The sequence below is a fragment of the Dendropsophus ebraccatus genome, chromosome 3 (genome assembly GCF_027789765.1).
Source record: "Dendropsophus ebraccatus isolate aDenEbr1 chromosome 3, aDenEbr1.pat, whole genome shotgun sequence".
In the NCBI taxonomy this organism is placed as follows: Eukaryota; Metazoa; Chordata; class Amphibia; order Anura; family Hylidae; genus Dendropsophus; species Dendropsophus ebraccatus.
This window is the reverse complement of record NC_091456.1, coordinates 150,113,758-150,127,704: the sequence shown is the minus strand read 5'-3', so window position 1 is coordinate 150,127,704 and position 13,947 is coordinate 150,113,758. Positions and strand designations below refer to the sequence as shown.

General features: G+C 40.3%; 1 protein-coding gene across 2 annotated transcripts in view; it reads left to right on the top strand.

The window, feature by feature from the left end:
- ARB2A (ARB2 cotranscriptional regulator A) overlaps positions 1-13,947 on the top strand; it is a 356,477-nt gene that overhangs the window by 330,872 nt on the left and 11,658 nt on the right. The window lies entirely within an intron of this gene.

The window sequence follows — 13,947 nt, the reverse complement described above, 5'->3', positions numbered from 1 at the left end:
TATCTGAACATTTCTTATTCTCTCTATGAATGCAAAACAAAATAAGGAGCCCCATTCTCTGAGGAGAGAGCAATATATTCTGAATATATTGTGTTCTGAATACAAGGCTATAAGCAATGGATGCAGTGAAGGTAAAATACAATATATAGACCTGCCTTAAAACTGTTATATAGTTCAAATGAAATCTGATATAACAGGAGGCTACATGGGTTTACGATTAGATGCAATTGTCCTTTATGTTTAAAGGGGTTGTACACCCAAAAAAATTTTCTTTCAAATTAACTGCTGCCACAAAGTGCCAGAGATCTATTAAAAAAATCTCAAGCCTTCCAGTACTTATCAGCTGCTGTATGCCCAGCAGGAAGTTGCATTATTTCCAGTCTGGAGAGCAGGAGAGGTTTTCTATGGGGATTTGCTGCTGCTCTGGACAGTTCCTGACATGGAAAGAGGAGGCAACAGAGAGCACTGTGTCAGACAGGAAAGAAAACACCACTTCCTGCAGGACACACAGCAGCTGATAAGTACTGGAAGACTTAAGATTTTTTAATAGAAGTGAATTACAAATCTCTGGCACTTTATGGCACCAGTTGATTTGAAAGAAAAAAAAATTTGGTGAACAACCCCTTTAAAAGTACCAGCACACCTTTTAATATTATATACTGGGCATATATTTCATTATATGCTAAAGGGATTGTAAGCCCTCACGGGCAGGGTCCTCTTCCTCCATGTACCAGTCTGCCATTTGCCTTCTATGTGTTTTGATCATGTAACATTCCTGTTTGTTACCCCCATCGCTTGTATAGCGCTCTGGAATTAAGGGCGCTTTAATAATAATAATAATAATAATAATAATAATAATAATAAAGGGATGAGTAAGTTGTAAGTAGTGATGAGCGAACCTGCCAAACATTCAAGTTGAACCCTAAACTCTTGGCATCTGACTCCTGGTGCCTAAAGAAGTGTCATGCCAGGTCTGCCAGAAAAGCATGGATACAGCATATAGCCTAAGCCTAAGTTTACTCGTCCTTAGTTATAAATCAGAATGATCTTGTAAAATATTTATGTCCCTCATTGAGCAACGCATTCAATTATGGTTAATATAAATGTATCATCTAATGTAATCAGCCATGTCTGCATTCACACTCAAAACATCTAAACCTATACTGAGCCTATATATAGTTAAAGGGATATTCCAGGAAAAAAATAAATTTTCCCCTATCTTGTGGATAGCGGAAAAGAAGGAGATTTGGGGGTGGGGTGAGGGACGGTACACACACTCCTGAACCCCCCAGCGATCTCAGTATCGGACCCTGGCTGGCTCTGTTATAAATAGAGCCCCGGGTCGCACGTGACCCGTGGCTCTACTCATTCCTATGAACCCGGCATTTTCAGCTCTTTCTGTCACTCCATAGGAATAAATTGAGCTGTGGTTCACATGCCGACCCGGGGCTCTATTCATAACAGAGACGACAGGGCCCAACACGGAAATCGCCGGGAAGTTCAGGAGTCTGACCCCCCGCAACCTCCTACTGTGGATAGGGGAAAAGTAAATTTTTCCCCAAATACCCCTTTAAGGTGGGCACAGAACTCTATATAAAACATTATGGGGCATATTTGTCATTTATACAAGAACTTTAGCACCAGCTCACTTTGACCATGCACAATATGTATCATTGGGAGCACAGTCCATGATAAATCCTGCACAACTTTGAAAAATGTAGCTAACTTAAACCACTACCTCTGAGCAGTATTACACATAATTGATGTGTAAAATTTTACGCCCTGCGCAAAAACACAAAATACATCAGAATAATGGCGCAAAAATGACCCCTAAATGTTTAGATGTGCCAAACATTCGTGTGAAGGGTGAGGTTGGGGGAGAGAACTGTCGGCTAAATAAACAATCAGCTCCCATTCATTGAGAATGTTCACCTTAGGATATGCTTGCTGTACCAACCCATAATGTTCCTACAGACATCTGCAACGTTTTTGGGATATCACTTAAGCTTACACTATCCAGATCCTGCTATCTGTGTATTGTGGGAAATTGGGCCAGCTATCACTATTTACTCAAGCTATGGCCATGTTCTGTAGACCCCATCAGCAAATACATGGAGGTCAGCTAATCTGCTTATTGATGAGCTCGGAGAGTTCAACAAAGAAAGGCGATCATTGCCTTAACCATAAAGGTTTATCAATAGACCACACCAGTCATGTGTGCCGCATCCTTTGTTCTAGTGGATTGCCCCGCCATGTACAACCCCCCACTATAAAATGCTGTCTATGGATTTCTTGTCACTATGTGCCATGTTATGGCATGTAGAGGTATCCAGAGCCATCTCCTATCACAATTGTATCTGCCTTTAAGTGCATGTGACACCCTCTCCTCTGAATAGGATCAAGTGTTATTCCTACTGTCAAGACTGTTTGAAGCCACAGATTCATCTAGTCCTTTGTGGCTGCCATTTTTTATCAGGAATTCATAACAGTTTTTGCTGATCTGCCATTTTTACATATCACTGTTTCACTTGTATGATTTCTAGCGAGACAAGCTCAGACCTCGCTTCCTTTAACTCTGTAACAGAGAAAAAAGGAGCCGTCTCCAGTGTCTGCTCTGCGGAGGAGGCTGATTCATGTGTAAATGATCAGTTGCCCTTTATTTGCTTGGCCTGTTGAGAGTACACATTGAGATAAAAAGCTTGGTGGGTCAGGGCTTAGTGTGTGCATGTTCCTCCAGTGGCCACAATGACAGTGGTAGAATTGTTGTCAAAGATTATCAGCCAAGCTATGATGTCTCTTCATTTTAATGCATGGTGAGAAAGGAAAGACGAGAAGCTGCACAAAATATTCTGTGTGTGTTCTTGTATTCCCAGGCAGCTGTATTCCTATATTAAAATATGGATAAGAAGTAGTATACAGGCAGACTATATAGTATGCCGTATAGACTGTATCATCATACATTATTAGCCCAAGACCACAAACGGAAATCTAGATTTGTTTCACCAAAACCTATTAATATCTTATTATAGTAAGTTCCCGTTTATTTTTTTTTACTGGTTATATTTAAGAATGGGTTAAAGGGGCTTATCCGTTCCCTTCAAATTGATGATCTATCCTTGGAGTAGGCAATCAATACGGATCAGCAGGGGCCCGACACTCGCAACCCTCCTAATAATCAGATATTTGAGTCTGTCGGTGCTAAGGCATCAGGTTCCCCTTATTGTTTACACTACTTTGTACTACACAGCATAGCAACTCTGCATGGTATTACAGCCTTGTCCTGTTTAAGTGAATGGGAGAAAGCTGATACTTCATGTAGAACTGCTATGAATGTGACTGCATTGTGCCATAGGTAGAAGGTTTAGCGATGAAGAGGCCACAGCTTTAGAATGGCACTGCCTCTGATCAGTGCACACCGATCTAGTATTAATGGCCTATTGTAAATAACCTATTGGGGGACATTTATTAAATGGCACAAATATTTAGGCAAAAATGTCCATGGTGAAATAAATTGTTCACAGCCTGAGCATCAGAATTGCTGGCGCAAGAGGGGTGTAAGGGGGGGGGGGGGGGATCAGCCACATGCAAAAGGGGTGTCAACTCTGCGTGCGCCGCATTTAAAATTTTTCCAAATGAAAAAAGTCATTAAAAAGTTTCACTGCATGTGCATGGTAAGGCTCTGGTGCTTGCGGAATTGATGTGGCGCCATTGTTTCTCTACATAAATCCAACAAACCTCTGTACCGTGTTGATATTTTGAAGCCCGGTGCTAAAAATACCTGGCTTAAAGCGACTCGGTACCCACAATCTGCCCCCCACAAACCATTTGTACCTCCGGATAGCCACTTTTAATCCAAGATCTGTCCTGCGGTTCGTTCGGCAGATGATGCAGTTATTGTCCTAAAAAACAACTTTTAAACTTGCAGCCCTGTGTCAAATTGGTGTGGCCTAAAATGTGTGTGCATTAGACTTGCACCACCTCTCCGGCCCTCCTCCCCACCCTTCTTATCATTAGGAATGCTCCAGGTAAGTATTCTCCTATTCATCACCTGTAAGAACACTGTACATGTGTTGGATCCTTAAGGCCCCTGTTTAGTTTTCAAACAAGTGATGAATAGTAAAAATCTTGCCAGTGGCATTCCTAATGGTGAAGAGGGTGAGGAGGAGGGACGGAGAAGTGGTGCAAGCCTAGGGCACAGACACTCTAGGCCACGCCAATTTGGCACAGGGCTGCAAGTTTAAAAGTATTTTTAGGACAATAACTGCATCACCTGCCGAATGGACCCCAGGACAGATTTTGGATTAAAAGCAGCTATCCGATAGTACAAGCGGTTGGGGGGGGGGGCAGATTGTGGGTACAGAGTTGCTTTAATAAATGTCCCCTATTGTGTTTATTTTGTATATCTTGTATCAATGCCACACCTTACATCTGAGAATTTCCTACATCTGATACAATGTTTAAGACAATGTATTTTTTTAAGGTAATTTTTCAGGATAGACACCATTTCTGGCCATTACTAGACTATTATATAGCATTTTCATCAGTTTTACCTTCTGCAGGTTCCATTTACATTTTTTTTTTTTTTTTTTTTTTTGCAAATATGACGTTTATTGCACAAAAACAAACAATCATTCCCATAGAACAAGCGGGACAGCAATACAGAAGATACAATTTTCTGTGTCGTCATCCCTGAAGAACCTTATCCCGGTACAGACGAAGGCAAGAACTGACATGGGTTGTCCAACCAAAGGCTCACACATAGAAATAGTAATAGGCACTTGACACAGAGGTCCAAAAACAAAATTTCAGAGGTCTAATGTTCCCAACGGGAAGATAGGACAGAGGTCTTTAAAAGAAATAAGAAGAGAGAGAAAGAAAGGTAAGCAGATAGAAAAGAAAGAATAAGAAGGAAAAAGGGGGGGGGGTTCATTTACATTTTAAGTTGTCTGTGAGCTAGTGGGTAAAGACTAGCTACTATAATGTCTCCCATACACTACCTGAGTGTACACACACACACAGCAGAGGAGAATTTTCACCTCTATCTCTATAGCACACCCTCTGAGGAAGCAGCAGCATGGAGAAGATTATAGAGTTAGGTATTAAGGAATACAATTTTGTCTGTCTTAAATTTCCACTTATTACAGACTCAACATACTTCTATAGGTGGCACATCACCCGATTCTTCAGTGACTTAGTAGTTAGTCTGGTCTTTCAGGTGAATGATGAGTTTAGAAGAAGCAGCAGAGGAGCATAGGAACATTTTTCTCTGATAAGATATATTAAGAAGTTTCCTATAATCACTTTTACTATTGAATTGTTTAGTTTATGCCAATTTAGCTACTTTATAATCATTACAATTAAAGATAACATTTTATTTTGAACTACAAGAAGTGTAGCCAAGACCCCCAATATCTTTTCTGGGATCATAGCAATGTCAAGCAGCAAGGTCTCCTGGTAAGATAGAATTAGGAGTAGGAGTGTCATTTCTGGTTCGATAGTTTTTATTCTTTTTCAAAAACACATTTTAGTACAACATAAATAAAACACTATAGTGCCACATTTATACAATATAACATAGTACACATATAGATCCAAAGTCAAAGATCCAATAACCAAATAAAGATATAACACAAAGAAAACAACAAAAATAAAGGATAATTATAATTACATTATTCCATCTAATGTCTGGAGTGTAATTTCTAGACCACTAGAACTGTACCCAAGGATCACTTTTCAGCTGTCTGAAATTCTCATTGCCTAAAACTTTGTGTTGACTTCACAACTATATGACTTTTGATCCGTTCTGCTTAATAACCAACCACTGAAGATTGTGCTTGACGTCCATGTAACCACGAGATTGAGAAAACCTTTGGTGCACACTGCTTTATGAGCATCAGCTAATGCTAAAATTACCCATAAAGATTGGGTTTACAAGCCTACACTGACAGCTCCACTTCCACAAGAAATGTGGAGATAATTCACATTTTTTATTCGGCAGTTTCTGGCTTTTGTTTGATATTCACTAGCCTGTGGCTATGCTGCATCTTCCTTTTGTATGTAATGGAGCAGAATAACATCCCTTGTATACAAGATGAAAAATTCCTAATGTCTGTGAATAAAAAGACTCCTAAAAAGTTATTGATGTAGTATGTTTGTAATGACAGAATTTAAATATTTAAAGCACAAGTGAAAATTCATAGTAAAGTGGTGATTTGTTCGTTCCCTTTTGTTAGACTTGTAAAATGGTTGACTGAATTTGATGAGAGATGTGATGCTGAGCGAAAGCTCTTTTTGAAGTATAGCTTATTGTCATGAAACTTACAACATGTCACTAGCCAGAGCTTGGTGTGTGCCCTTTGTATGATTTACCTTCTGCCTATGTGCAGAACACAATGGCTATGTCCAAAGGGTATGTTCACTTGCAGAGGATATGTTACTAAAATTCTATGGCTGAGAATCTGTTCCATACATCTGAATGGGGATGCATTTTTACCAACCCCATTCAGATGTATGAAAAAGTTGCTAAAAGTTTGAAATATATCTGCCGCGTGTGAACATAAATCTATGTATTTATAAAGCCTAAAAACAGCAGATGAAGCTAAGGTGCACTGTTCATTTAACATACACATTCATATATGTACCAAGAATTCATCCTAAGTTTTATATCGCTTTCATTAAATGGTTTACAGTTGATTTTCATATTTATGTTCTTTTATAGACTATTATGTTTTTTCTTTGCATTGGTTCTGCTAGAAAAAAATTATACATCAGATTTAAACAGGCAGAGTTGTAGAATTTAGGCTCTATACATGCTACTGCATGATGCCAGTGCAAGGTACTTTCTTTACTTATATGTAATACATCATCCAATAAAAAAACTGATTACCCTCCATATGGAGGTTTGTGGGGGTATATTATGGATCCATATATGCTATAGCTGAAAAAGTGTTGGGTTGGTATTCCTTGAGCCCACCAAAGAACACAGGGCCTAATAGGTTATTTGTTAATCCTGGACTAAGAAATAGACCCTAGTGGTTGCCTCCAAAGCTTCAAACTGGGTTGACTTCTGCTGGACCATTGGGGCCCATTGTTGTTTTAGAGTTAGGGCCCATTGGGGACTCCTAGTTACTCTTGGTGAGCCAGTCTGATCCTCAGCGGAAGTGTTATGGATCCATACAACATTAATCTTTAATACCACCTTGTGTAGGACTGATCTAGATATGGATACTCTTGATGGTGAAGAATGTATTTTTTCAGGCATTACATTGATTTATTTTATTCTTTATTTACTTTTTACATGCGTTTATTTGAAAATACAACATGGCACCCTGGCTAAATTATTTAATACATACTGTAAATTGTACTAATAACCAACCAATTGACTGTGTCTGTAGTCTCTGCCTTTCCTTCCAACCTTTGTATTACCCAGTATATGTGTATACCTATACGTGCATAAATATGAAAGAAGTCAAAGTACTGGACTTATTGCCAGCAATCTTTATAGATGAAGTGAGGCTGTCAGCTGCACACTTAGGCTGGACTGCCCACTTCTTCCATATAACCATAGTCATACATTACAAAGTGTTATAATCTCTTCATCAAATGCATTGATGCCCAGGTGGCCATCTTTGCATCCTCAAGTTACATCTGTGCATGTTGTACTTTTTTACATTTTGTACTCCATTTCTCACTACATGTTCATACTATAAAGTCTACATTGTAAAAAAAAAAAAAAATTCATTTAAAAGTTCTTTCAAATGATTTGGCTTTGTTGACCACTATGAAATCCAGTACCATTTCCATCTCCCTGTACGCCTGAATTGTAAGCTGGGGTTGGAAGCCTGACATTTGGGAAGGCTGGCAGTCACATATAACTTGCAGATCGTTGTCTCCTGGCGTGTTGCTTCCTGTATGTATCAGCTCAGCACAGTTCCACTTCCTTCTGCTGCTTTCCGTGGCTTGATCTGTGTGCATATGGCCTTGCCAAGTGTGTTCTTTTCCCTCGGAGCTTCAGATAAAGAGCCATCCTAAAGTGGAATGTGAATAAATCAGGGGATTTCTTTTTCAACAAACAAGGCTTGAAACCATTTGTCAGTTGTCACGTTCACTAGATGAACATCCTCCAAGCCTTGTGCAATGATTCCTCACATATCATAATAGTCCTTAGCTGTGTAAATACAGTTCAGCGGCTTGGTAACGTTTCATTGTTATACGGGCTGGGTTTCATTGTGTGTGCAGTTAGCATCACAAGAATATTCCTCGGTGACTGCAGCCCTAACAAATCCTTCCTATTGTTTTTAAATGTGTAAATAAAGTTTGTAAAATCTTGGCGTCATACGATGTTGGAGAGCAATTTGACTGCAAGCAATATGGCATTGAGTGGGCAGGACCGTATGATTATAATCTGCTGAAACATTTCTACAAGCGAGAGAAGATTCTTTCTGTTGAATTTTGCTGCTTTTTTTTTTTTTTTATTTCTAATCCTAAGTGATTAGTAGTCACAGTTCAAAGACGAGTTCCCCATTAATAATGCAGTTCAATGTAATGCAAACATAAGAGGGTTAAAGGGGTAGTTCCGTTTCAGCAAATAGATGTTATTCTTTTGAATAATGAAATTTTATATAGTTTTCAATTATACTTTGTATGTTAATTTCTTCCGGCTGACTAGATCTCTGCTTGCTGGAAACCTGCTACATACTTCTACAGGGTAAAATTGGTGGTAGTCAACAGCACAGTTATCGGAGACTGGTGCTCGTTTGCACAAAAAAAAAAAATATTTCTTTCAAATCAACTGATGCAAGAGATTTGTAATTTACTTCCATGAAAAAAAAAACTTATGTCTTCCAGTACTTATCAACTGCTGTATGTCATTTAGGAAGTGGTGTATTCCTACTAGTCTACACAGCAGGAGAGGTTTTCTATGGAGATTTGCTGCTGCAATGGACAGTTCCTGTCATTGACAGAGGTGGCAGCAGAGAGCACTGTGTCAGACTGGAAAGACTACACCACTTTCTGCAGGACATACAGCAGCTAAGAAGTACTGGAGGATTTGAGATTTTTTTTTTTTAATAGAAGTAAATAAAAAATCTCTGACATTTTCTGGCAGCAGTTGCTTTTTCCCTGTTTAGACATTGAGGTGTGCAGCTGATAACAATAAGTTATATGTCCGCACAAAAGATTCAATCAGCTGATGAACAAGATTTTGCACATTCATCAGCTGATCGCAGGCTCTTTTACATGATTATCGGGTCAAGGAGCAATTCTAGGAAAGCTTATTACCATTAATCGACCAATGTAAAAGGACCCCAAGCCTTGTAGTGGACTGAGAACCTGTGTCAATCACGTACCCAGGATATATTTATATCCATCAGAACTAGTTTGTAAAGGTTCTTTTTGAATGAACAAAATGTTAATACTGTATATGGGGATTAATAAGTATAGGGGGAACTGAAAAACTGTTCATTATAAAAAGAAAAACTTTTGCTGTAACTGTAATACTACTATAGGGGTAAATTCTCACGAGTAACAAGTTTGCAGCAGATTTCACACTGTGCAGTGTACTCGAGTCTATAGCCCTGCATTCACGAGCAGAAGAATGAGAGCTTTATTTACCTCATACTCCGTATAGGAAGAAACTGAAAGGGTACTCACCCTATAGTGCGATCTTCTTTATTTCATGCAGTATACTTTAAAAGTACAGGACATCATGGGCTTGTTCACAGTACGCCATGCACCTAATGGAACACAGGTAACGGCTGGTTCGCGGGCATGCGCGCTTCTTCAGACGGAGGTCTGAAGAAGCGCGCATGCGTGCAAACCAGCTGTTACCTGTGTTCCATTAGGTGCGTGGTGTACTGTGAACAAGCCCATGATGTCCTGTACTTTTAAAGTATACTGCATGAAATAAAGAAGATCGCACTTTAGGGTGAGTGCCCTTTCAGTTTCTTCCTATTCGGAGTGTGATGCTATTTTTCTATGTCTTTGGAAAGTGAGCACCAACCAGTGATCAAGTTTAAGTGTATGTGTCCAGTGGACTATATGCAGGGATCTCCATTTTGCAACAATCCCTCCATTAGTGCCGGTAGTTCACATCTATTTTGAGCTTTATTTACCTACTTCTTGTAGGTAAGTGACACTGTCACCCTCTTTTCGCATTCTGACTTCTCTACACAGGTGTAAAAGGTAAATTTAGCAGTTTATTTTATATCATACGTCGTGGTGCTTGTTCAAGTAAAAAGTGATCTTTTATCAACTGCAGATTGTGCTAAGTTGACGGGACTTCGTAGCAACAGTGCCACTTAGCCCCGCCCACAATGGCACCATTGTCCCCGCCCCTCCAGGCACATCGGCCCCTCACCAACCATTGGAACAGCCTGGCCTAAAGGTCTAAGCCCCACCTCCACTAGGTCGGCCCATACCAATGGGCGTTGAGGGGACAGGGCCTATGTGCTGATGATGTTGTGGAGGGATGGGGCTAACGGTAATACTGTGGGTGGGGTAATACTGTGGGCGGGGCTATGTGGTGCTGTTGCTGTGAAGCCCCGTCCGCTTAGCACAATCTGCAGTTGAAAATAGCTCATTTTTTGCTTGAACAAGCACAATGACTATCAGTGATCTGTGTGGGAGTGCGCCAGAGAAAGAGGAGCCTGGTGTCTTTAGTATTTTTGCCATCCCAGCATAGAAGTAGTTAAAGGAGCTCCCACTACATTCTCGAGAATGCAGGGCTATCGACTCTAATGGTAACGAGTATCGCTGCATGGAATCCACTGCAAACTTTTTACACATGAATCTGAGCTGAAAGGGGAATATCAGAATATTTTTCCCCTCACCAGTACTTACAGACCAGCAGGTCAGAAAATACTTGGCAGCTTGTTTATTACTATTACACCTTTCTATATAACTCTTATCTCTGACCTTTTTAACTCTGATTTTTTTTCCCGAAGCTGGGTTAGCACTGTGATGACAGCAGAGAAGGGAAATCTTACCCTGGGAGCAGTCAAGAAGAATCATTCACAATATCGGCCTGCATTATTAATCAGATTTCTCAAATAATGAAGTAGTGTATGTAAGACTAAACTGGTGCTGGTGTGATCATACGTCTCAGTAAGCAATCGCCATAACAGAGAACTACACTGTTCTTAACAAAAGCTGTAAATTATGTATTATAAATGTGTATTTCCAGAAAGTTGATTTTATCATATCTGTGTCAAGTTTCTTAGAAATTTATTGACAGCCAGTCAACAACTACAAGACGAGACGTTGAATGAACCGCTTTTTGACTACAAAGCTAAGATTTTATAGTTCATCCTGTAGTACTGCAGTAATATGTCTACTTACATTTCTTTTAGAACCAATTAAGTTACCCCTCCCCCGAAGTCCCGGTCCTGGACCCGCTCCCGCCGCCGAGATATCGCCGTCAGAAGCTGTGCGCGCACTCATCTGAGATAAGTCCGACGCCCATAGAGAATGACTGGAGCCGTCATTCTCTATGAGCGTCAGACTCATATCAGATGAGCGTGCGCACAGCTTCAGAAGGCAATATCGCGGCAGCGGGTCCAGGACCGGGACTTCGGGGAAGGGGTAAGTATATGGTGCTCCACCGGAGGGTCGGGCGGGCATCACCCCGACACGGGGGGTTAGAGGTTCCCTTTAAAAGGGGTTGTCAAGGGACAAAAAATTTGGGGGGGAGATGGGAGATTGCTGCCAAAATCTCCCATCCACTGCAGTCCCACTGTTCCCAGTGCTTTCAGCTTTCTCTTGCTTCCTGTTAATGGGTGACCATGCAGGAACTACCCACTCACTGGATGAAGCATTCATTCAGCCACTGACTTAGTGGGCATAGCTGCCATGTTATAGAAATCATCAGGGGCTGGCAGGAGTGCAGCAGTGGGGGATAGAGGCGAGGTGAGTAGGATTTATTTTTATTGGCAGCATATACTGTTTTCTGCCAATCCTGACCCACATTTTCTGCCTAGAAAACCTTCAGCGAAAACAGTATTCTGTAACTGAGTTGTCACTGAACGTAATTTTAAAATTGCTCTGTATGTTGAGTTATAGATGGACATTTTCCTTCTGTGACTTCATAAGCTTAAAGACGAGGATTAGAAAAACATGGCTGCTTCCTTTCAAAAAACAGCATCATACCTGTCCTGAGGTTGTGTAGAGTATTTCACCTTATCCCCAATTTAATGGAGTAGTGCTGCAATACCACACACACTGTGGACAGGTGTGGTGCTGTTTTTGGAAGAAAGCAGACATCTTTTGTGATCCTGGACAACGCTTTTTTTATGGGACCAAGACATACAGACACAGCCTATGAACAGGCATGGTATGGTTTCTGAAAGCGACTCTGTACCCACAATCTGAACCCCCCAAACCCTTCGGATAGCTGCTTTTCTGTCCTGGGGTCCGTTGGGCAGGTGATGTAGTTATTGTCCTAAAAAACAACTTTTGAACTTGCAGCCCTGTGTCAAATTAGCGTGGCCTAGAGTACCCATGTTCTAGGATTGCGACACCCCTCTGTCCCTCCTCATCATTCGGAATGTCCCTAGAACAATTTCTCATTCATCACCTGTGTGAACACTGTAGATGAGCTGGATCGTTAAGGCACCTGTGCAGTGCTCAGACAGGTGATGAATAGAAAAAATCCTGCCCGGGAACATTTCTAGTGATGAGGAGGGACGTAGGGGTGTTGCAAGCCTAGAGCACAGACACTCTAGGCCACACCAATTTGACACAGGGCTGCAAGTTTAAAAGTTGTTTTTAGGACAATAACTGCATTTCCAGCCGAATGGAACCCAGGACAGATCTTGGATTAAAAGCAGCTATCCGAAGGTACAAACAGTTTGGAGAGGCAGATTGTGGGTACAGAGTCTCTTGAAAGACTGCAGCCATGCTTTTCTACACAAACACTACACATACAATCCTTTTATTGATGCTTTACTAAAAGTTACAACTTTTTTCCAGTAGTGAGTGATACCTGCCTGATCTGGTCAGAAGTTCAGATGCATCATCTGCCCAAACCGTAGAGGTCCCAACTTTCTATTGACTTACGTCTATATTTTAAACCTTTAACCATTTTTATGAAATGAGTATAAAAAAGTGAAATGAGTAAGTTTTTAGTATTTTCTTATATTTATTTATTTTTTATTGTAAAATGACTCAAGTTTTCATCCATGTCTTAAGATCAGACAAGAATATGACTTAATTTAATATCACACTGCAGTTTCCCCCTGCAAGGCTATCGGTGTCATCTCACATTATGAGTTTCCAGAGACAAGCAAAGTGGCATCTAGAATGCTCAACAGTGAGATGGCTAATAAACTAAAGATGCTGTGGCCCGGGAGAATTTTGTGTTTTTGTTTTTTCTTTTGTGTTTTTCTTATGTTCTCAAGAAATCTGGGCAGGCAAGGAATAGCAATATTATTGCTTGTAGGGCTTAAACAGGGCAGGGTAGTAATAAAGTAGAGGAGGTGCGGGGTTTCCTTGAAGCGCAATTATATTCAGAAATAAGAGAACGACACACAACGCACAAGGCCCTAAGAGAGATTTACAAACAACGTCCTAAAAAAATATAAAAGCACAGAAAGCAAAATTTTATTCCTCAATGACGACCTGAATTTTTGACCTGTAAAGCTGAATTGTTGAAAATATATTGCTGGTTTATTTGATTAACAATATGCCTTTCAAGTTTGTTCATTTACCAAAAATGTCCCCTAAGCATGTGAATTTATATTTTTATAATATTTTATAGAAAAAGGATAACATAGAGAGCTACAGCAAAAAGCAGCTGACAAACAGTGGCGGACACTGAAGTCTCAAACATCAGTGTATTACATGAGCGACCGTTCTTTAAAGCAATACTCTATCCACCAATCCCCTCCCAAACCTCTGGTACTATCCGTTTGATCACAATAAGTCCTTCCTGGTTGTGTTTTTTTCAAATGT